At 39.0% G+C, this 19,233-nt stretch overlaps 26 non-coding genes across 26 annotated transcripts; all 26 read right to left on the reverse strand.

Moving 5' to 3' along the window:
• Positions 1-30: 30 nt before the first annotated feature.
• On the reverse strand, positions 31-149 carry LOC123734747 (5S ribosomal RNA). Its single transcript, XR_006764932.1, has one exon. It is a non-coding gene; the product is annotated as a 5S ribosomal RNA (ribosomal RNA).
• A 139-nt stretch (positions 150-288) lies between these two features.
• On the reverse strand, positions 289-407 carry LOC123734748 (5S ribosomal RNA). Its single transcript, XR_006764933.1, has one exon. It is a non-coding gene; the product is annotated as a 5S ribosomal RNA (ribosomal RNA).
• A 409-nt stretch (positions 408-816) lies between these two features.
• On the reverse strand, positions 817-935 carry LOC123734749 (5S ribosomal RNA). Its single transcript, XR_006764934.1, has one exon. It is a non-coding gene; the product is annotated as a 5S ribosomal RNA (ribosomal RNA).
• Positions 936-1,344: 409 nt separating this feature from the next.
• LOC123734750 (5S ribosomal RNA) lies at positions 1,345-1,463 on the reverse strand. Its single transcript, XR_006764935.1, has one exon. It is a non-coding gene; the product is annotated as a 5S ribosomal RNA (ribosomal RNA).
• A 408-nt stretch (positions 1,464-1,871) lies between these two features.
• Positions 1,872-1,990, reverse strand: LOC123734751 (5S ribosomal RNA). The gene has a single exon (XR_006764936.1). It is a non-coding gene; the product is annotated as a 5S ribosomal RNA (ribosomal RNA).
• Positions 1,991-2,399: 409 nt separating this feature from the next.
• On the reverse strand, positions 2,400-2,518 carry LOC123734752 (5S ribosomal RNA). The gene has a single exon (XR_006764937.1). It is a non-coding gene; the product is annotated as a 5S ribosomal RNA (ribosomal RNA).
• A 139-nt stretch (positions 2,519-2,657) lies between these two features.
• Positions 2,658-2,776, reverse strand: LOC123734753 (5S ribosomal RNA). The gene has a single exon (XR_006764938.1). It is a non-coding gene; the product is annotated as a 5S ribosomal RNA (ribosomal RNA).
• Positions 2,777-3,185: 409 nt separating this feature from the next.
• On the reverse strand, positions 3,186-3,304 carry LOC123734755 (5S ribosomal RNA). The gene has a single exon (XR_006764940.1). It is a non-coding gene; the product is annotated as a 5S ribosomal RNA (ribosomal RNA).
• A 139-nt stretch (positions 3,305-3,443) lies between these two features.
• Positions 3,444-3,562, reverse strand: LOC123734756 (5S ribosomal RNA). The gene has a single exon (XR_006764941.1). It is a non-coding gene; the product is annotated as a 5S ribosomal RNA (ribosomal RNA).
• A 409-nt stretch (positions 3,563-3,971) lies between these two features.
• On the reverse strand, positions 3,972-4,090 carry LOC123734292 (5S ribosomal RNA). Its single transcript, XR_006764591.1, has one exon. It is a non-coding gene; the product is annotated as a 5S ribosomal RNA (ribosomal RNA).
• A 409-nt stretch (positions 4,091-4,499) lies between these two features.
• On the reverse strand, positions 4,500-4,618 carry LOC123734757 (5S ribosomal RNA). Its single transcript, XR_006764942.1, has one exon. It is a non-coding gene; the product is annotated as a 5S ribosomal RNA (ribosomal RNA).
• A 139-nt stretch (positions 4,619-4,757) lies between these two features.
• Positions 4,758-4,876, reverse strand: LOC123734758 (5S ribosomal RNA). Its single transcript, XR_006764943.1, has one exon. It is a non-coding gene; the product is annotated as a 5S ribosomal RNA (ribosomal RNA).
• A 409-nt stretch (positions 4,877-5,285) lies between these two features.
• Positions 5,286-5,404, reverse strand: LOC123734293 (5S ribosomal RNA). The gene has a single exon (XR_006764592.1). It is a non-coding gene; the product is annotated as a 5S ribosomal RNA (ribosomal RNA).
• A 409-nt stretch (positions 5,405-5,813) lies between these two features.
• On the reverse strand, positions 5,814-5,932 carry LOC123734759 (5S ribosomal RNA). Its single transcript, XR_006764944.1, has one exon. It is a non-coding gene; the product is annotated as a 5S ribosomal RNA (ribosomal RNA).
• Positions 5,933-6,071: 139 nt separating this feature from the next.
• LOC123734151 (5S ribosomal RNA) lies at positions 6,072-6,190 on the reverse strand. Its single transcript, XR_006764451.1, has one exon. It is a non-coding gene; the product is annotated as a 5S ribosomal RNA (ribosomal RNA).
• Positions 6,191-6,329: 139 nt separating this feature from the next.
• LOC123734871 (5S ribosomal RNA) lies at positions 6,330-6,448 on the reverse strand. Its single transcript, XR_006765056.1, has one exon. It is a non-coding gene; the product is annotated as a 5S ribosomal RNA (ribosomal RNA).
• A 409-nt stretch (positions 6,449-6,857) lies between these two features.
• LOC123734761 (5S ribosomal RNA) lies at positions 6,858-6,976 on the reverse strand. Its single transcript, XR_006764946.1, has one exon. It is a non-coding gene; the product is annotated as a 5S ribosomal RNA (ribosomal RNA).
• A 139-nt stretch (positions 6,977-7,115) lies between these two features.
• Positions 7,116-7,234, reverse strand: LOC123734762 (5S ribosomal RNA). Its single transcript, XR_006764947.1, has one exon. It is a non-coding gene; the product is annotated as a 5S ribosomal RNA (ribosomal RNA).
• A 6,522-nt stretch (positions 7,235-13,756) lies between these two features.
• LOC123734763 (5S ribosomal RNA) lies at positions 13,757-13,875 on the reverse strand. The gene has a single exon (XR_006764948.1). It is a non-coding gene; the product is annotated as a 5S ribosomal RNA (ribosomal RNA).
• A 409-nt stretch (positions 13,876-14,284) lies between these two features.
• On the reverse strand, positions 14,285-14,403 carry LOC123734764 (5S ribosomal RNA). Its single transcript, XR_006764949.1, has one exon. It is a non-coding gene; the product is annotated as a 5S ribosomal RNA (ribosomal RNA).
• Positions 14,404-14,542: 139 nt separating this feature from the next.
• Positions 14,543-14,661, reverse strand: LOC123734765 (5S ribosomal RNA). The gene has a single exon (XR_006764950.1). It is a non-coding gene; the product is annotated as a 5S ribosomal RNA (ribosomal RNA).
• Positions 14,662-15,070: 409 nt separating this feature from the next.
• Positions 15,071-15,188, reverse strand: LOC123734418 (5S ribosomal RNA). Its single transcript, XR_006764717.1, has one exon. It is a non-coding gene; the product is annotated as a 5S ribosomal RNA (ribosomal RNA).
• A 139-nt stretch (positions 15,189-15,327) lies between these two features.
• LOC123734767 (5S ribosomal RNA) lies at positions 15,328-15,446 on the reverse strand. Its single transcript, XR_006764952.1, has one exon. It is a non-coding gene; the product is annotated as a 5S ribosomal RNA (ribosomal RNA).
• Positions 15,447-15,585: 139 nt separating this feature from the next.
• Positions 15,586-15,704, reverse strand: LOC123734768 (5S ribosomal RNA). Its single transcript, XR_006764953.1, has one exon. It is a non-coding gene; the product is annotated as a 5S ribosomal RNA (ribosomal RNA).
• A 139-nt stretch (positions 15,705-15,843) lies between these two features.
• On the reverse strand, positions 15,844-15,962 carry LOC123734769 (5S ribosomal RNA). Its single transcript, XR_006764954.1, has one exon. It is a non-coding gene; the product is annotated as a 5S ribosomal RNA (ribosomal RNA).
• Positions 15,963-16,371: 409 nt separating this feature from the next.
• Positions 16,372-16,490, reverse strand: LOC123734770 (5S ribosomal RNA). Its single transcript, XR_006764955.1, has one exon. It is a non-coding gene; the product is annotated as a 5S ribosomal RNA (ribosomal RNA).
• Positions 16,491-19,233: the final 2,743 nt, after the last annotated feature.

The following is a 19,233-nucleotide window of genomic DNA, read 5'->3' on the forward strand; positions in this document are numbered from 1 at the left end:
TAGTGCAAGGGCACACCCTCGTGGACAAAATGCTTACAGCACCTGGTATTCCCAGGCGGTCTCCCATCCAAGTACTAACCAGGCCCGACCCTGCTTAGCTTCCGAGATCAGACGAGATCGGGCGTACCCAGGCTGGTATGGCCGTAAGCGAGAAACAATCTCTTGCTACAACATATATAGTCAAAGTGAGTCTGATAAAACAGACATTTAGTCAATTCATCATTAAATGCTTAATACAAGGCAGTGTTGCTGATGAAATAGTGCAAGAGCACACCCTCGTGGACAAAATGCTTACAGCACCTGGTATTCCCAGGCGGTCTCCCATCCAAGTACTAACCAGGCCCGACCCTGCTTAGCTTCCGAGATCAGACGAGATCGGGCGTACCCAGGCTGGTATGGCCGTAAGCGAGAAAAAATCTCTTGCTACAACATATATAGTCAAAGTGAGTGTGATAAACAGACATTGCATTTCCACCAATTAGATAAGCAGCTTGAACTTTGTGTCACTGAAAAAGTAGAAGAAATTACAAACACTGTTCCCATCACTTTTTAGCACAGGTAGTTGGATAAAATACAAACTTTATTTCCTTTCATCATTTGAACAGGGCAAAGGAGCACAAAGCACACACAAGCTGCATTCAGCAACAATATTCTTGTTTGTCTTATAAATACAAGGCAGATGCTAATTGAAAACACAAGGAAATTTGATCCTATTAAAAAGGCAGGAAGCTGCATTTAGTCAATTCATCATTAAATGCTTACTACAAGGCAGTGTTGCTGATGAAATAGTGCAAGGGCACACCCTCGTGGACAAAATGCTTACAGCACCTGGTATTCCCAGGCGGTCTCCCATCCAAGTACTAACCAGGCCCGACCCTGCTTAGCTTCCGAGATCAGACGAGATCGGGCGTACCCAGGCTGGTATGGCCGTAAGCTAGAAACAATCTCTTGCTACAACATATATAGTCAAAGTGAGTGTGATAAACAGACATTGCATTTTCACCAATTAGATAAGCAGCTTGAACTTTGTGTCACTGAAAAAGTAGAAGAAATTACAAACACTGTTCCCATCACTTTTTAGCACAGGTAGTTGGATAAAATACAAACTTTATTTCCTTTCATCATTTGAACAGGGCAAAGGAGCACAAAGCACACACAAGCTGCATTCAGCAACAATATTCTTGTTTGTCTTATAAATACAAGGCAGATGCTAATTGAAAACACAAGGAAATTTGATCCTATTAAAAAGGCAGGAAGCTGCATTTAGTCAATTCATCATTAAATGCTTACTACAAGGCAGTGTTGCTGATGAAATAGTGCAAGAGCACACCCTCGTGGACAAAATGCTTACAGCACCTGGTATTCCCAGGCGGTCTCCCATCCAAGTACTAACCAGGCCCGACCCTGCTTAGCTTCCGAGATCAGACGAGATCGGGCGTACCCAGGCTGGTATGGCCGTAAGCGAGAAACAATCTCTTGCTACAACATATATAGTCAAAGTGAGTGTGATAAACAGACATTAGCATTTTCACCAATTAGATAAGCAGCTTGAACTTTGTGTCACTGAAAAAGTAGAAGAAATTACAAACACTCTTCCCATCACTTTTTAGCACAGGTAGTTGGATAAAAACAAACTTTATTTCCTTTCATCATTTGAACAGGGCAAAGGAGCACAAAGCACACACAAGCTGCATTCAGCAACAATATTCTTGTTTGTCTTATAAATACAAGGCAGATGCTAATTGAAAACACAAGGAAATTTGATCCTATTAAAAGGCAGGAAGCTGCATTTAGTCAATTCATCATTAAATGCTTACTACAAGGCAGTGTTGCTGATGAAATAGTGCAAGAGCACACCCTCGTGGACAAAATGCTTACAGCACCTGGTATTCCCAGGCGGTCTCCCATCCAAGTACTAACCAGGCCCGACCCTGCTTAGCTTCCGAGATCAGACGAGATCGGGCGTACCCAGGCTGGTATGGCCGTAAGCTAGAAACAATCTCTTGCTACAACATATATAGTCAAAGTGAGTGTGATAAACAGACATTGCATTTTCACCAATTAGATAAGCAGCTTGAACTTTGTGTCACTGAAAAAGTAGAAGAAATTACAAACACTGTTCCCATCACTTTTTAGCACAGGTAGTTGGATAAAATACAAACTTTATTTCCTTTCATCATTTGAACAGGGCAAAGGAGCACAAAGCACACACAAGCTGCATTCAGCAACAATATTCTTGTTTGTCTTATAAATACAAGGCAGATGCTAATTGAAAACACAAGGAAATTTGATCCTATTAAAAAGGCAGGAAGCTGCATTTAGTCAATTCATCATTAAATGCTTACTACAAGGCAGTGTTGCTGATGAAATAGTGCAAGGGCACACCCTCGTGGACAAAATGCTTACAGCACCTGGTATTCCCAGGCGGTCTCCCATCCAAGTACTAACCAGGCCCGACCCTGCTTAGCTTCCGAGATCAGACGAGATCGGGCGTACCCAGGCTGGTATGGCCGTAAGCGAGAAACAATCTCTTGCTACAACATATATAGTCAAAGTGAGTCTGATAAAACAGACATTTAGTCAATTCATCATTAAATGCTTAATACAAGGCAGTGTTGCTGATGAAATAGTGCAAGAGCACACCCTCGTGGACAAAATGCTTACAGCACCTGGTATTCCCAGGCGGTCTCCCATCCAAGTACTAACCAGGCCCGACCCTGCTTAGCTTCCGAGATCAGACGAGATCGGGCGTACCCAGGCTGGTATGGCCGTAAGCGAGAAACAATCTCTTGCTACAACATATATAGTCAAAGTGAGTGTGATAAACAGACATTGCATTTTCACCAATTAGATAAGCAGCTTGAACTTTGTGTCACTGAAAAAGTAGAAGAAATTACAAACACTGTTCCCATCACTTTTTAGCACAGGTAGTTGGATAAAATACAAACTTTATTTCCTTTCATCATTTGAACAGGGCAAAGGAGCACAAAGCACACACAAGCTGCATTCAGCAACAATATTCTTGTTTGTCTTATAAATACAAGGCAGATGCTAATTGAAAACACAAGGAAATTTGATCCTATTAAAAAGGCAGGAAGCTGCATTTAGTCAATTCATCATTAAATGCTTACTACAAGGCAGTGTTGCTGATGAAATAGTGCAAGGGCACACCCTCGTGGACAAAATGCTTACAGCACCTGGTATTCCCAGGCGGTCTCCCATCCAAGTACTAACCAGGCCCGACCCTGCTTAGCTTCCGAGATCAGACGAGATCGGGCGTACCCAGGCTGGTATGGCCGTAAGCGAGAAACAATCTCTTGCTACAACATATATAGTCAAAGTGAGTCTGATAAAACAGACATTTAGTCAATTCATCATTAAATGCTTACTACAAGGCAGTGTTGCTGATGAAATAGTGCAAGAGCACACCCTCGTGGACAAAATGCTTACAGCACCTGGTATTCCCAGGCGGTCTCCCATCCAAGTACTAACCAGGCCCGACCCTGCTTAGCTTCCGAGATCAGACGAGATCGGGCGTACCCAGGCTGGTATGGCCGTAAGCGAGAAACAATCTCTTGCTACAACATATATAGTCAAAGTGAGTGTGATAAACAGACATTGCATTTTCACCAATTAGATAAGCAGCTTGAACTTTGTGTCACTGAAAAAGTAGAAGAAATTACAAACACTGTTCCCATCACTTTTTAGCACAGGTAGTTGGATAAAATACAAACTTTATTTCCTTTCATCATTTGAACAGGGCAAAGGAGCACAAAGCACACACAAGCTGCATTCAGCAACAATATTCTTGTTTGTCTTATAAATACAAGGCAGATGCTAATTGAAAACACAAGGAAATTTGATCCTATTAAAAAGGCAGGAAGCTGCATTTAGTCAATTCATCATTAAATGCTTACTACAAGGCAGTGTTGCTGATGAAATAGTGCAAGAGCACACCCTCGTGGACAAAATGCTTACAGCACCTGGTATTCCCAGGCGGTCTCCCATCCAAGTACTAACCAGGCCCGACCCTTCTTAGCTTCCGAGATCAGACGAGATCGGGAGTACCCAGGCTGGTATGGCCGTAAGCTAGAAACAATCTCTTGCTACAACATATATAGTCAAAGTGAGTGTGATAAACAGACATTGCATTTTCACCAATTAGATAAGCAGCTTGAACTTTGTGTCACTGAAAAAGTAGAAGAAATTACAAACACTGTTCCCATCACTTTTTAGCACAGGTAGTTGGATAAAATACAAACTTTATTTCCTTTCATCATTTGAACAGGGCAAAGGAGCACAAAGCACACACAAGCTGCATTCAGCAACAATATTCTTGTTTGTCTTATAAATACAAGGCAGATGCTAATTGAAAACACAAGGAAATTTGATCCTATTAAAAAGGCAGGAAGCTGCATTTAGTCAATTCATCATTAAATGCTTACTACAAGGCAGTGTTGCTGATGAAATAGTGCAAGAGCACACCCTCGTGGACAAAATGCTTACAGCACCTGGTATTCCCAGGCGGTCTCCCATCCAAGTACTAACCAGGCCCGACCCTGCTTAGCTTCCGAGATCAGACGAGATCGGGCGTACCCAGGCTGGTATGGCCGTAAGCGAGAAACAATCTCTTGCTACAACATATATAGTCAAAGTGAGTCTGATAAAACAGACATTTAGTCAATTCATCATTAAATGCTTACTACAAGGCAGTGTTGCTGATGAAATAGTGCAAGAGCACACCCTCGTGGACAAAATGCTTACAGCACCTGGTATTCCCAGGCGGTCTCCCATCCAAGTACTAACCAGGCCCGACCCTGCTTAGCTTCCGAGATCAGACGAGATCGGGCGTACCCAGGCTGGTATGGCCGTAAGCGAGAAACAATCTCTTGCTACAACATATATAGTCAAAGTGAGTGTGATAAACAGACATTGCATTTTCACCAATTAGATAAGCAGCTTGAACTTTGTGTCACTGAAAAAGTAGAAGAAATTACAAACACTGTTCCCATCACTTTTTAGCACAGGTAGTTGGATAAAATACAAACTTTATTTCCTTTCATCAATTGAACAGGGCAAAGGAGCACAAAGCACACACAAGCTGCATTCAGCAACAATATTCTTGTTTGTCTTATAAATACAAGGCAGATGCTAATTGAAAACACAAGGAAATTTGATCCTATTAAAAAGGCAGGAAGCTGCATTTAGTCAATTCATCATTAAATGCTTACTACAAGGCAGTGTTGCTGATGAAATAGTGCAAGAGCACACCCTCGTGGACAAAATGCTTACAGCACCTGGTATTCCCAGGCGGTCTCCCATCCAAGTACTAACCAGGCCCGACCCTTCTTAGCTTCCGAGATCAGACGAGATCGGGAGTACCCAGGCTGGTATGGCCGTAAGCGAGAAACAATCTCTTGCTACAACATATATAGTCAAAGTGAGTGTGATAAACAGACATTGCATTTTCACCAATTAGATAAGCAGCTTGAACTTTGTGTCACTGAAAAAGTAGAAGAAATTACAAACACTGTTCCCATCACTTTTTAGCACAGGTAGTTGGATAAAATACAAACTTTATTTCCTTTCATCATTTGAACAGGGCAAAGGAGCACAAAGCACACACAAGCTGCATTCAGCAACAATATTCTTGTTTGTCTTATAAATACAAGGCAGATGCTAATTGAAAACACAAGGAAATTTGATCCTATTAAAAAGGCAGGAAGCTGCATTTAGTCAATTCATCATTAAATGCTTACTACAAGGCAGTGTTGCTGATGAAATAGTGCAAGAGCACACCCTCGTGGACAAAATGCTTACAGCACCTGGTATTCCCAGGCGGTCTCCCATCCAAGTACTAACCAGGCCCGACCCTGCTTAGCTTCCGAGATCAGACGAGATCGGGCGTACCCAGGCTGGTATGGCCGTAAGCGAGAAACAATCTCTTGCTACAACATATATAGTCAAAGTGAGTCTGATAAAACAGACATTTAGTCAATTCATCATTAAATGCTTAATACAAGGCAGTGTTGCTGATGAAATAGTGCAAGAGCACACCCTCGTGGACAAAATGCTTACAGCACCTGGTATTCCCAGGCGGTCTCCCATCCAAGTACTAACCAGGCCCGACCCTGCTTAGCTTCCGAGATCAGACGAGATCGGGCGTACCCAGGCTGATATGGCCGTAAGCGAGAAACAATCTCTTGCTACAACATATATAGTCAAAGTGAGTCTGATAAAACAGACATTTAGTCAATTCATCATTAAATGCTTACTACAAGGCAGTGTTGCTGATGAAATAGTGCAAGAGCACACCCTCGTGGACAAAATGCTTACAGCACCTGGTATTCCCAGGCGGTCTCCCATCCAAGTACTAACCAGGCCCAACCCTGCTTAGCTTCCGAGATCAGACGAGATCGGGAGTACCCAGGCTGGTATGGCCGTAAGCGAGAAACAATCTCTTGCTACAACATATATAGTCAAAGTGAGTGTGATAAACAGACATTGCATTTTCACCAATTAGATAAGCAGCTTGAACTTTGTGTCACTGAAAAAGTAGAAGAAATTACAAACACTGTTCCCATCACTTTTTAGCACAGGTAGTTGGATAAAATACAAACTTTATTTCCTTTCATCATTTGAACAGGGCAAAGGAGCACAAAGCACACACAAGCTGCATTCAGCAACAATATTCTTGTTTGTCTTATAAATACAAGGCAGATGCTAATTGAAAACACAAGGAAATTTGATCCTATTAAAAAGGCAGGAAGCTGCATTTAGTCAATTCATCATTAAATGCTTACTACAAGGCAGTGTTGCTGATGAAATAGTGCAAGAGCACACCCTCGTGGACAAAATGCTTACAGCACCTGGTATTCCCAGGCGGTCTCCCATCCAAGTACTAACCAGGCCCGACCCTGCTTAGCTTCCGAGATCAGACGAGATCGGGCGTACCCAGGCTGGTATGGCCGTAAGCGAGAAACAATCTCTTGCTACAACATATATAGTCAAAGTGAGTCTGATAAAACAGACATTTAGTCAATTCATCATTAAATGCTTAATACAAGGCAGTGTTGCTGATGAAATAGTGCAAGAGCACACCCTCGTGGACAAAATGCTTACAGCACCTGGTATTCCCAGGCGGTCTCCCATCCAAGTACTAACCAGGCCCGACCCTGCTTAGCTTCCGAGATCAGACGAGATCGGGCGTACCCAGGCTGGTATGGCCGTAAGCGAGAAACAATCTCTTGCTACAACATATATAGTCAAAGTGAGTGTGATAAACAGACATTGCATTTCCACCAATTAGATAAGCAGCTTGAACTTTGTGTCACTGAAAAAGTAGAAGAAATTACAAACACTGTTCCCATCACTTTTTAGCACAGGTAGTTGGATAAAATACAAACTTTATTTCCTTTCATCATTTGAACAGGGCAAAGGAGCACAAAGCACACACAAGCTGCATTCAGCAACAATATTCTTGTTTGTCTTATAAATACAAGGCAGATGCTAATTGAAAACACAAGGAAATTTGATCCTATTAAAAAGGCAGGAAGCTGCATTTAGTCAATTCATCATTAAATGCTTACTACAAGGCAGTGTTGCTGATGAAATAGTGCAAGAGCACACCCTCGTGGACAAAATGCTTACAGCACCTGGTATTCCCAGGCGGTCTCCCATCCAAGTACTAACCAGGCCCGACCCTGCTTAGCTTCCGAGATCAGACGAGATCGGGCGTACCTTTTTTTTATCTTTTATTATGAAAAAACACATAATATTTACAATATTCAAACAATAATAATAAAAAGGATGAACAATTCATCCTTTTACAAAATCAAAAAAGAAAAGAAAATAAAACCAATTAAAAAACACAATCATCCACTAAAACCAATTAATAATTAAAAGCAAGTTTTCCATTTTGATCAATTTCGATAAAAGTGCTCCCCCACACAAACAGTTTTTCAAAATTACATCCTCCATATTTATATATTAGTTCAATATCTTTCTCTAAAATACTTTTAAATAAAACCTCCACACTCACAATTTTCCCTTCATAATGTCCTAAATTCCTTCTTTGTCTTACAGCGTATCTAGCATGGCTAAGAACAAAATTCATCAAATTAATATTAAAAACTTTGCTTTTTCCATTTATACCAAATAGAAACAACCTCCTCCACTCAACCCCATTTACAATATCTTCTCCCCAATGTTGTTCTAAAAGCCCCTTTATAAACTCATGAAACCCTTGTAATCTACTACATTCAATAAAAAAGTGCATAAAATTTTCCACCTCCGTACCACAAATATCACATTCTCTTTTAATGTCTCTATTTATTTGATGTAAAACCACGTTCGTAAAAATCCTATTATGTTTCAATTTAAAATCATTATCTTCACATTCTATAGAATTATATTTGACATTGACATTCTTCCATATTGATTTTACATCTATATTTACAAATACCCTAGACCACACTTTTTCTGAAGCAGGAGCTTTTATCTCTCTTAAAATACATTTTTCATAAATCTTTTTAACTTTCAAACCTGATAAAACATGTTTCTCCCCATTACTTTCATAATATAAAACCGGTAAACCCTTAGCTCTCTCAACCACCTCTGTATTTATTAAAAGCACCCATTCTTCAGGAATACACCCTAAAATTCTCTTATACATATTTTCTATTGTAGTTTTACTTATTTCATCTTCTACTTCACAAACATTATCATAGATCGCTTGTACAGTAAGAAACCCTGGAATGACCTCGTATAAAATATCCCCAATCTGTCTCATCCCAGCCCTCATAAAATATTTACAAAACAACATCTTATTATTATATTGTATCTTGGGATTTAAGAAAATTGGCTGATTTAAAATATTGTCTAAAATGGTACACTCATAATAAATATTTGGTAAAAACTCCCCCCAAGCTTCAAACACTTCTCTATAAAACAATGGTATATTACTTAACATTTCTTTTTTCATGCACATCAATAAACCATTGTCCCCCATCCTCCCAACCTCCTGCAAATACTCCTTAAAAAATCTTTTCCATCCATAATCTAGTTCACCATATAAATATTTCCGTACCATTTTAACTCTAATTGCTTTTTTCCTTACATTTAAATCCACCAACTTCAAACCCCCCCTCCTCATATCCTGCAATCAATGTTTTAAAAGAAATTTTCGCTCCTTTCCCATCCCATAAAAAATCAACTAAAATCGTATTCATTTCAGATAAAACCCATTCTGGTACATCTAAAACGTTCATGACATGAATAAAAATTGACATCAGCAAGGAATTTACAACAATTACTTTCCCTTTTAATTTCAAAGCCCTCCCCCTCCACATATTTACTACCTTCCTAACTTTGTTTATAACCCCACTCCATGTCAGATCCCTAGCTTCTTGTTCCTTCACCCCTAAAAACACACCTAACACCTTAAAATAATCATTTACCACCTTAAAAGGAAAAGTCCCCTCATTATTCTTCCCAACATACATTATTACTGACTTCTCCATATTCACTTTAGCTCCTGAGGCTTTCTCATATACTTTAAAACACTCCATCACCCTTTTAACACTTCCCTCATCTCTGACTGTAATTGTGGTATCGTCTGCATATTGATGAATTAAACTAAAACCTCCTTGCGGAGTCTCTACACAATTTATAAAATGATCTTTTTTAAGGTATGCCGCTAAGGGTTCTACCGATAAAACAAACAATAAAGCTGATAAAGGGCACCCCTGTCTCACTGATCTCTCAAGAATAAAAGAATCTGTTAAAATCCCATTACATTTAACCCTACTTTTAGCCTTTCTATATAATAATTTTATCCATCTTATAATACCATTTCCAAACCCATACTTTTCCAGTACCCTAAACATAAAATCATGTTCCACCCTGTCAAAAGCTTTATTAAAATCTATACTTAAAACAATCCCCCCCATCTTGTCGCTATTCATTTTATTTATCACATCTCTAAGTGTAGTTATGGTATCTGCTATATCTCTTCCAGGCACACTATAATTTTGTGTAGGTGCTATAATATCATTTAAAACCATCTTCATCCTATTTGCCAGTATCTTAGCTAAAATCTTATAATCTGAGTTTAATAAACTAATTGGCCTATAATTTTCTAGTTTCAGTTTGCTCCCCTTATTTTTATATAAAATCGATATCAGCCCTGTCACCATGGAATCTGAAACAGTATCATTGTCTTCCATATATTGATATACTTCTAATAAAATAGGTGCTAAAATACTTTCATACATTTTATAAAACTCTGCAATTAGTCCATCTACTCCAGGACTTTTATTTATTTGTAAACCCTTAATTGCATCTTTCACTTCATCCATTGTTATCTTCCTATCACACATTTGCTTATCTTCAACACCAATTTGCACATCCACACTACTTAAAATCTCTTTTACACACCCCTCCTCCACCTCCCCTTTCTTAAATAAATCCTTATAAAAATTCTGTACAGTTTCTAATATTTCAACATAATCAATTACCACTTCACCCTTTACATTTTCAATCTCACTAATATATGATTTCATCTGTTTAGTTTTCTCTAAACCAAGAAAAAACGACGTACATTTCTCCCCTTCTAAAACATATTTTGCCCTACTTCTTATAATTGCACCCTTACACTTATCTATTTCACATTTGCTCAATTTTTCTTTTAAATCTAAAAACTTTTCAATAGTATAATCAGGATCACTATCACATTTCTTCATTTCTTCATTCAATTTTGTTCTTAAATAATTTTCTGCTCTTGTCATCCTACTCCTCTTCTTCCTTGCATATCTAATACTAAAAACTTTTATTTTTTCTTTAACATTTTCCCACCACTTGCACTTATCATTCCCTTTTTGCTTATCCTCCATTTCATCTTCTATCAAAGATTTAAGTTGTTTCCCGTATTCCTCATCACCTAGATACCCTGCATTCATACACCATATTCCCCCCCTTTCCTTTCCTTATCTAACCCCACCGAAAATGTTAACCCAGCATGATCACTAAAAGTTGTAAAAATATATTTAATATCCTTCATAAAATTCCTTAACCCTTCGTTTACTAAAACCAAATCTATCCGTGTCTGTTTCAATTCCCCTAAAACCACCTGCCTTCTAGAAAATTCTCTCTTATTCGGATTCTCCTCCCTCCATATATCAATTAAATTGTTTTCAACCATCATCTTCCTTAAAACCCCCCTAGATACGTCACTTCTAAAAATAGCTCCCCTTGTCATATCTAGTCTATCCATTTTTACATTAAAATCCCCAACTAAAATACAGTTTCCCTTGCACCATTTCGCTAATTCTAAAAATAAATTCCTTCTCTCTATTTCATTATTCGGCGCATAAATATTTATAATCCTAAAAACCCTACTCATATATTCAAAGTCTAAAATTAAAATCCGCCCATTATTATCATTATATATCTTCTTCACATTTTCTACTACATCCTTCCTTATTAAAATTGCAACCCCACATGAATTCCCCCTACCATTGTTTACATAAATAAAATCCCTCCATATTTTCTGTACTTCTAAAACACACATATTATCCCAGTGCGTCTCTTGAATACATAAAATATCAGAATTCTTTATGTGTACTATTCTATTAAATTTTCCTATTGTTCTCAACCCATTCGCATTTATCGACATTATTGTGACCATACTAATAAATAATAAAATTATAAAATATAATTTCATTATCCTCTACCTTTTATCCAGTTTCTTTCCTCTTCCACCCTTTCTCTCCCCCCTCCGCTGCTTTCCTCTTCCTGTATCCTCCTCTCATTCTTTCAAACTTTTCCCCATCATCCGAGTCCGATATCTCCTCCAAGTCCATTTCATCCAGCCAACTTTTCTTCTTTACACCCTCGTCCGTTGTGCTCCCCGTGTTCATCGCCGATTCTGGAATGTTCGTTGTGCTCCCCGTGTTCTCCGCCGTTTCTGGAATGTTCATCTCCGTCTCATGTGTAGTCGTCGTTGTGCTCCCCGTGTTCATCGCCGTTTCTGGAATGTTGTTCATCTCCGTCTCATATATTGTCGTCGTTGTGCTCCCCGTGTTCATACCCGTCTCTGTTATTGTCATTAAACTTAAAACCCTCTCCATTTCTTCACCCCCGAGGTACTTGTTTGTGCTGTGCTTTCCCCTAAAACCTGTGAGTCCCCCGTGCTTCCCCCCAGTCCACTCCCCCTCCTCCTGAAAACTCCATCTTCTTATTTCTGAATCCATGCTGCTCCCAATTTCGTTAATCTTCTGGTCTTCCTTCTTCTCCCTTCTTCCTTCCTCCGTCTCTCCACCTTCCACCACATCATCTCCTCCATCTTCTTCTCCTTCTTCCGACGATACAACTGCTTCCTCGAATAGTACTTGACTCCCCTCTTCAGTCATAACTTCTCCACAGTTGCATTCCGCCAATCTCTTTCTGCATCTACCACAAACATTCCTTTCCTTCTCTCCGACACACTCTCTCGCATAATGGCCTTGATTGCCGCACTTGAAACACTTGAATTCAGGGCAATCTTTAACTATGTGCCCAGGTTGTATGCACAATCGACAAACTCTGACCTGCTTGTCATGGATCACCCTGAAGTATTCAGCTCCTTCCAGCGTCTCAATTTTTGTGGAATATGGCAATGATGTGACTTTTTCCGTAAATTTAACTTTACAGAACCTTGTTCCGTCAACCACCTCCGTTCCAGGCCAAACTCTCCTCCTTATCTCCGATACGGCCGTTACTCCCCAGCTTCTCAACTTGTCCAGTATCACTTTATCTTCTATATATACCGGTAGATTCATAAAAGACACCACCAATTCATTAATATTCACATCTCTCGCCAGTATCTTGTTGTCCTTTATCCGTATACCGTCCATTAGCCGTTCTTTACCTTTTCCGTTTCTCATCGTAATTTCATATTTCTTATCTCCTTTCATTCGGCATCCCACCACCTCTCCACACGTCTCCTTAATTGCTCGTAGTAATTCCATCGTCGTCACCTTATCTTCTCCCACCAACTCAATTGCCACCGTGTATTCTTTTCCATATTTCATTCCTCCTTTTTCGTTTTCCTTCCGTTGCGCATTTTCGTTGTCTTTGTCCGTTCCGTTTGTCGTTGCCATGTTGTCCGTCATTGTGAATCAAAAATGAAAGCGAAAAAACCTCCCCCAGGCAGCAAAACTGCAGGGGGGAAAACTAAACAAAACTAAAAACTATCCAAATGAAAAAACAATAAATTATATTGCAAAATCCAAAAAGAAACGAAAATAGCTCTCGAGCAAACACTCTCAAGCAAACACTCACAGCTCAATTACTCGCACCTGTCGTCACTTCTCCAATCAAGGATTAGCGCCCCCAGGCTGGTATGGCCGTAAGCAGAAACAATCTCTTGCTACAACATATATAGTCAAAGTGAGTGTGATAAACAGACATTGATTTCACAATATAAGCAGCTGAAGTTATGAAAAGTAGAAGAAATTACAAACACTGTTCCCATCACTTTTTAGCACAGGTAGTTGGATAAAAACAAACTTTTTTTATATGAACGGGCAAAGGAGCACAAAGCACACACAATGCATAGCACAATATTCTTGTTTGTCTTATAAATACAAGGCAGATGCTAATTGAAAAAGTTGATTATTAAAAAGGCAGGAAGCATTTAGTCAATTCATCATTAAATGCTTACTACAAGGCAGTGTTGCTGATGAAATAGTGCAAGAGCACACCCTCGTGGACAAAATGCTTACAGCACCTGGTATTCCCAGGCGGTCTCCCATCCAAGTACTAACCAGGCCCGACCCTGCTTAGCTTCCGAGATCAGACGAGATCGGGCGTACCCAGGCTGGTATGGCCGTAAGCGAGAAACAATCTCTTGCTACAACATATATAGTCAAAGTGAGTGTGATAAACAGACATTGCATTTTCACCAATTAGATAAGCAGCTTGAACTTTGTGTCACTGAAAAAGTAGAAGAAATTACAAACACTGTTCCCATCACTTTTTAGCACAGGTAGTTGGATAAAATACAAACTTTATTTCCTTTCATCATTTGAACAGGGCAAAGGAGCACAAAGCACACACAAGCTGCATTCAGCAACAATATTCTTGTTTGTCTTATAAATACAAGGCAGATGCTAATTGAAAACACAAGGAAATTTGATCCTATTAAAAAGGCAGGAAGCTGCATTTAGTCAATTCATCATTAAATGCTTACTACAAGGCAGTGTTGCTGATGAAATAGTGCAGGGGCACACCCTCGTGGACAAAATGCTTACAGCACCTGGTATTCCCAGGCGGTCTCCCATCCAAGTACTAACCAGGCCCGACCCTGCTTAGCTTCCGAGATCAGACGAGATCGGGCGTACCCAGGCTGGTATGGCCGTAAGCGAGAAACAATCTCTTGCTACAACATATATAGTCAAAGTGAGTCTGATAAAACAGACATTTAGTCAATTCATCATTAAATGCTTAATACAAGGCAGTGTTGCTGATGAAATAGTGCAAGAGCACACCCTCGTGGACAAAATGCTTACAGCACCTGGTATTCCCAGGCGGTCTCCCATCCAAGTACTAACCAGGCCCGACCCTGCTTAGCTTCCGAGATCAGACGAGATCGGGCGTACCCAGGCTGGTATGGCCGTAAGCGAGAAACAATCTCTTGCTACAACATATATAGTCAAAGTGAGTGTGATAAACAGACATTGCATTTTCACCAATTAGATAAGCAGCTTGAACTTTGTGTCACTGAAAAAGTAGAAGAAATTACAAACACTGTTCCCATCACTTTTTAGCACAGGTAGTTGGATAAAATACAAACTTTATTTCCTTTCATCATTTGAACAGGGCAAAGGAGCACAAAGCACACACAAGCTGCATTCAGCAACAATATTCTTGTTTGTCTTATAAATACAAGGCAGATGCTAATTGAAAACACAAGGAAATTTGATCCTATTAAAAAGGCAGGAAGCTGCATTTAGTCAATTCATCATTAAATGCTTACTACAAGGCAGTGTTGCTGATGAAATAGTGCAGGGGCACACCCTCGTGGACAAAATGCTTACAGCACCTGGTATTCCCAGGCGGTCTCCCATCCAAGTACTAACCAGGCCCGACCCTGCTTAGCTTCCGAGATCAGACGAGATCGGGCGTACCCAGGCTGGTATGGCCGTAGCGAGAAACAATCTCTTGCTACAACATATATAGTCAAAGTGAGTCTGATAAAACAGACATTTAGTCAATTCATCATTAAATGCTTAATACAAGGCAGTGTTGCTGATGAAATAGTGCAAGAGCACACCCTCGTGGACAAAATGCTTACAGCACCTGGTATTCCCAGGCGGTCTCCCATCCAAGTACTAACCAGGCCCGACCCTGCTTAGCTTCCGAGATCAGACGAGATCGGGCGTACCCAGGCTGGTATGGCCGTAAGCGAGAAACAATCTCTTGCTACAACATATATAGTCAAAGTGAGTCTGATAAAACAGACATTTAGTCAATTCATCATTAAATGCTTAATACAAGGCAGTGTTGCTGATGAAATAGTGCAAGAGCACACCCTCGTGGACAAAATGCTTACAGCACCTGGTATTCCCAGGCGGTCTCCCATCCAAGTACTAACCAGGCCCGACCCTGCTTAGCTTCCGAGATCAGACGAGATCGGGCGTACCCAGGCTGGTATGGCCGTAAGCGAGAAACAATCTCTTGCTACAACATATATAGTCAAAGTGAGTCTGATAAAACAGACATTTAGTCAATTCATCATTAAATGCTTAATACAAGGCAGTGTTGCTGATGAAATAGTGCAAGAGCACACCCTCGTGGACAAAATGCTTACAGCACCTGGTATTCCCAGGCGGTCTCCCATCCAAGTACTAACCAGGCCCGACCCTGCTTAGCTTCCGAGATCAGACGAGATCGGGCGTACCCAGGCTGGTATGGCCGTAAGCGAGAAACAATCTCTTGCTACAACATATATAGTCAAAGTGAGTGTGATAAACAGACATTGCATTTTCACCAATTAGATAAGCAGCTTGAACTTTGTGTCACTGAAAAAGTAGAAGAAATTACAAACACTGTTCCCATCACTTTTTAGCACAGGTAGTTGGATAAAATACAAACTTTATTTCCTTTCATCATTTGAACAGGGCAAAGGAGCACAAAGCACACACAAGCTGCATTCAGCAACAATATTCTTGTTTGTCTTATAAATACAAGGCAGATGCTAATTGAAAACACAAGGAAATTTGATCCTATTAAAAAGGCAGGAAGCTGCATTTAGTCAATTCATCATTAAATGCTTACTACAAGGCAGTGTTGCTGATGAAATAGTGCAGGGGCACACCCTCGTGGACAAAATGCTTACAGCACCTGGTATTCCCAGGCGGTCTCCCATCCAAGTACTAACCAGGCCCGACCCTGCTTAGCTTCCGAGATCAGACGAGATCGGGCGTACCCAGGCTGGTATGGCCGTAAGCGAGAAACAATCTCTTGCTACAACATATATAGTCAAAGTGAGTCTGATAAAACAGACATTTAGTCAATTCATCATTAAATGCTTAATACAAGGCAGTGTTGCTGATGAAATAGTGCAAGAGCACACCCTCGTGGACAAAATGCTTACAGCACCTGGTATTCCCAGGCGGTCTCCCATCCAAGTACTAACCAGGCCCGACCCTGCTTAGCTTCCGAGATCAGACGAGATCGGGCGTACTTTTTTTTTTTATCTTTTATTATGAAAAAACACATAATATTTACAATATTCAAACAATAATAATAAAAAGGATGAACAATTCATCCTTTTACAAAATCAAAAAGAAAAGAAAATAAAACTAATTTAAAACCAATTAATAATTAAAAGCAAGTTTTCCATTTTGATCAATTTCGATAAAAGTGCTCCCCCACACAAACAGTTTTTCAAAATTACATCCTCCATATTTATATATTAGTTCAATATCTTTCTCTAAAATACTTTTAAATAAAACCTCCACACTCACAATTTTCCCTTCATAATGTCCTAAATTCCTTCTTTGTCTTACAGCGTATCTAGCATGGCTAAGAACAAAATTCATCAAATTAATATTAAAAACTTTGCTTTTTCCATTTATACCAAATAGAAACAACCTCCTCCACTCAACCCCATTTACAATATCTTCTCCCCAATGTTGTTCTAAAAGCCCCTTTATAAACTCATGAAACCCTTGTAATCTACTACATTCAATAAAAAAGTGCATAAAATTTTCCACCTCCGTACCACAAATATCACATTCTCTTTTAATGTCTCTATTTATTTGATGTAAAACCACGTTCGTAAAAATCCTATTATGTTTCAATTTAAAATCATTATCTTCACATTCTATAGAATTATATTTGACATTGACATTCTTCCATATTGATTTTACATCTATATTTACAAATACCCTAGACCACACTTTTTCTGAAGCAGGAGCTTTTATCTCTCTTAAAATACATTTTTCATAAATCTTTTTAACTTTCAAACCTGATAAAACATGTTTCTCCCCATTACTTTCATAATATAAAACCGGTAAACCCTTAGCTCTCTCAACCACCTCTGTATTTATTAAAAGCACCCATTCTTCAGGAATACACCCTAAAATTCTCTTATACATATTATCTATTGTAGTTTTGCTTATTTCATCTTCCACTTCACAAACATTATCATAAATCGCTTGTACAGTAAGGAACCCTGGAATGACCTCGTATAAAATATCCCCAATCTGTCTCATCCCAGCCCTCATAAAATATTTACAAAACAACATCTTATTATTATATTGTATCTTGGGATTTAAGAAAATTGGCTGATTTAAAATATTGTCTAAAATGGTACACTCATAATAAATATTTGGTAAAAACTCCCCCCAAGCTTCAAACACTTCTCTATAAAACAATGGTATATTACTTAACATTTCTTTTTCATGCACATCAATAAACCATTGTCCCCCATCCTCCCAACCTCCTGCAAATACTCCTTAAAAAATCTTTTCCATCCATAATCTAGTTCACCATATAAATATTTCCGTACCATTTTAACTCTAATTGCTTTTTTCCTTACATTTAAATCCACCAACTTCAAACCCCCCTCCTCATATCCTGCAATCAATGTTTTAAAAGAAATTTTCGCTCCTTTCCCATCCCATAAAAAATCAACTAAAATCGTATTCATTTCAGATAAAACCCATTCTGGTACATCTAAAACGTTCATGACATGAATAAAAATTGACATCAGCAAGGAATTTACAACAATTACTTTCCCTTTTAATTTCAAAGCCCTCCCCCTCCACATATTTACTACCTTCCTAACTTTGTTTATAACCCCACTCCATGTCAGATCCCTAGCTTCTTGTTCCTTCACCCCTAAAAACACACCTAACACCTTAAAATAATCATTTACCACCTTAAAAGGAAAAGTCCCCTCATTATTCTTCCCAACATACATTATTACTGACTTCTCCATATTCACTTTAGCTCCTGAGGCTTTCTCATATACTTTAAAACACTCCATCACCCTTTTAACACTTCCCTCATCTCTGACTGTAATTGTGGTATCGTCTGCATATTGATGAATTAAACTAAAACCTCCTTGCGGAGTCTCTACACAATTTATAAAATGATCTTTTTAAGGTATGCCGCTAAGGGTTCTACCGATAAAACAAACAATAAAGCTGATAAAGGGCACCCCTGTCTCACTGATCTCTCAAGAATAAAAGAATCTGTTAAAACCCCATTACATTTAACCCTACTTTTAGCCTTTCTATATAATAATTTTATCCATCTTATAATACCATTTCCAAACCCATACTTTTCCAGTACCCTAAACATAAAATCATGTTCCACCCTGTCAAAAGCTTTATTAAAATCTATACTTAAAACAATTCCCCCTATCTTATCGCTATTCATTTTATTTATCACATCTCTAAGTGTAGTTATGGTATCTGCTATATCTCTTCCAGGCACACTATAATTTTGTGTAGGTGCTATAATATCATTTAAAACCATCTTCATCCTATTTGCCAGTATCTTAGCTAAAATCTTATAATCTGAGTTTAATAAACTAATTGGCCTATAATTTTCTAGTTTCAGTTTGCTCCCCTTATTTTTATATAAAATCGATATCAGCCCTGTCACCATGGAATCTGAAACAGTATTATTGTCTTCCATATATTGATATACTTCTAATAAAATAGGTGCTAAAATACTTTC

This window comes from Salmo salar, unplaced genomic scaffold (genome assembly GCF_905237065.1).
Source record: "Salmo salar unplaced genomic scaffold, Ssal_v3.1, whole genome shotgun sequence".
NCBI lineage: Eukaryota > Metazoa > Chordata > Actinopteri > Salmoniformes > Salmonidae > Salmo > Salmo salar.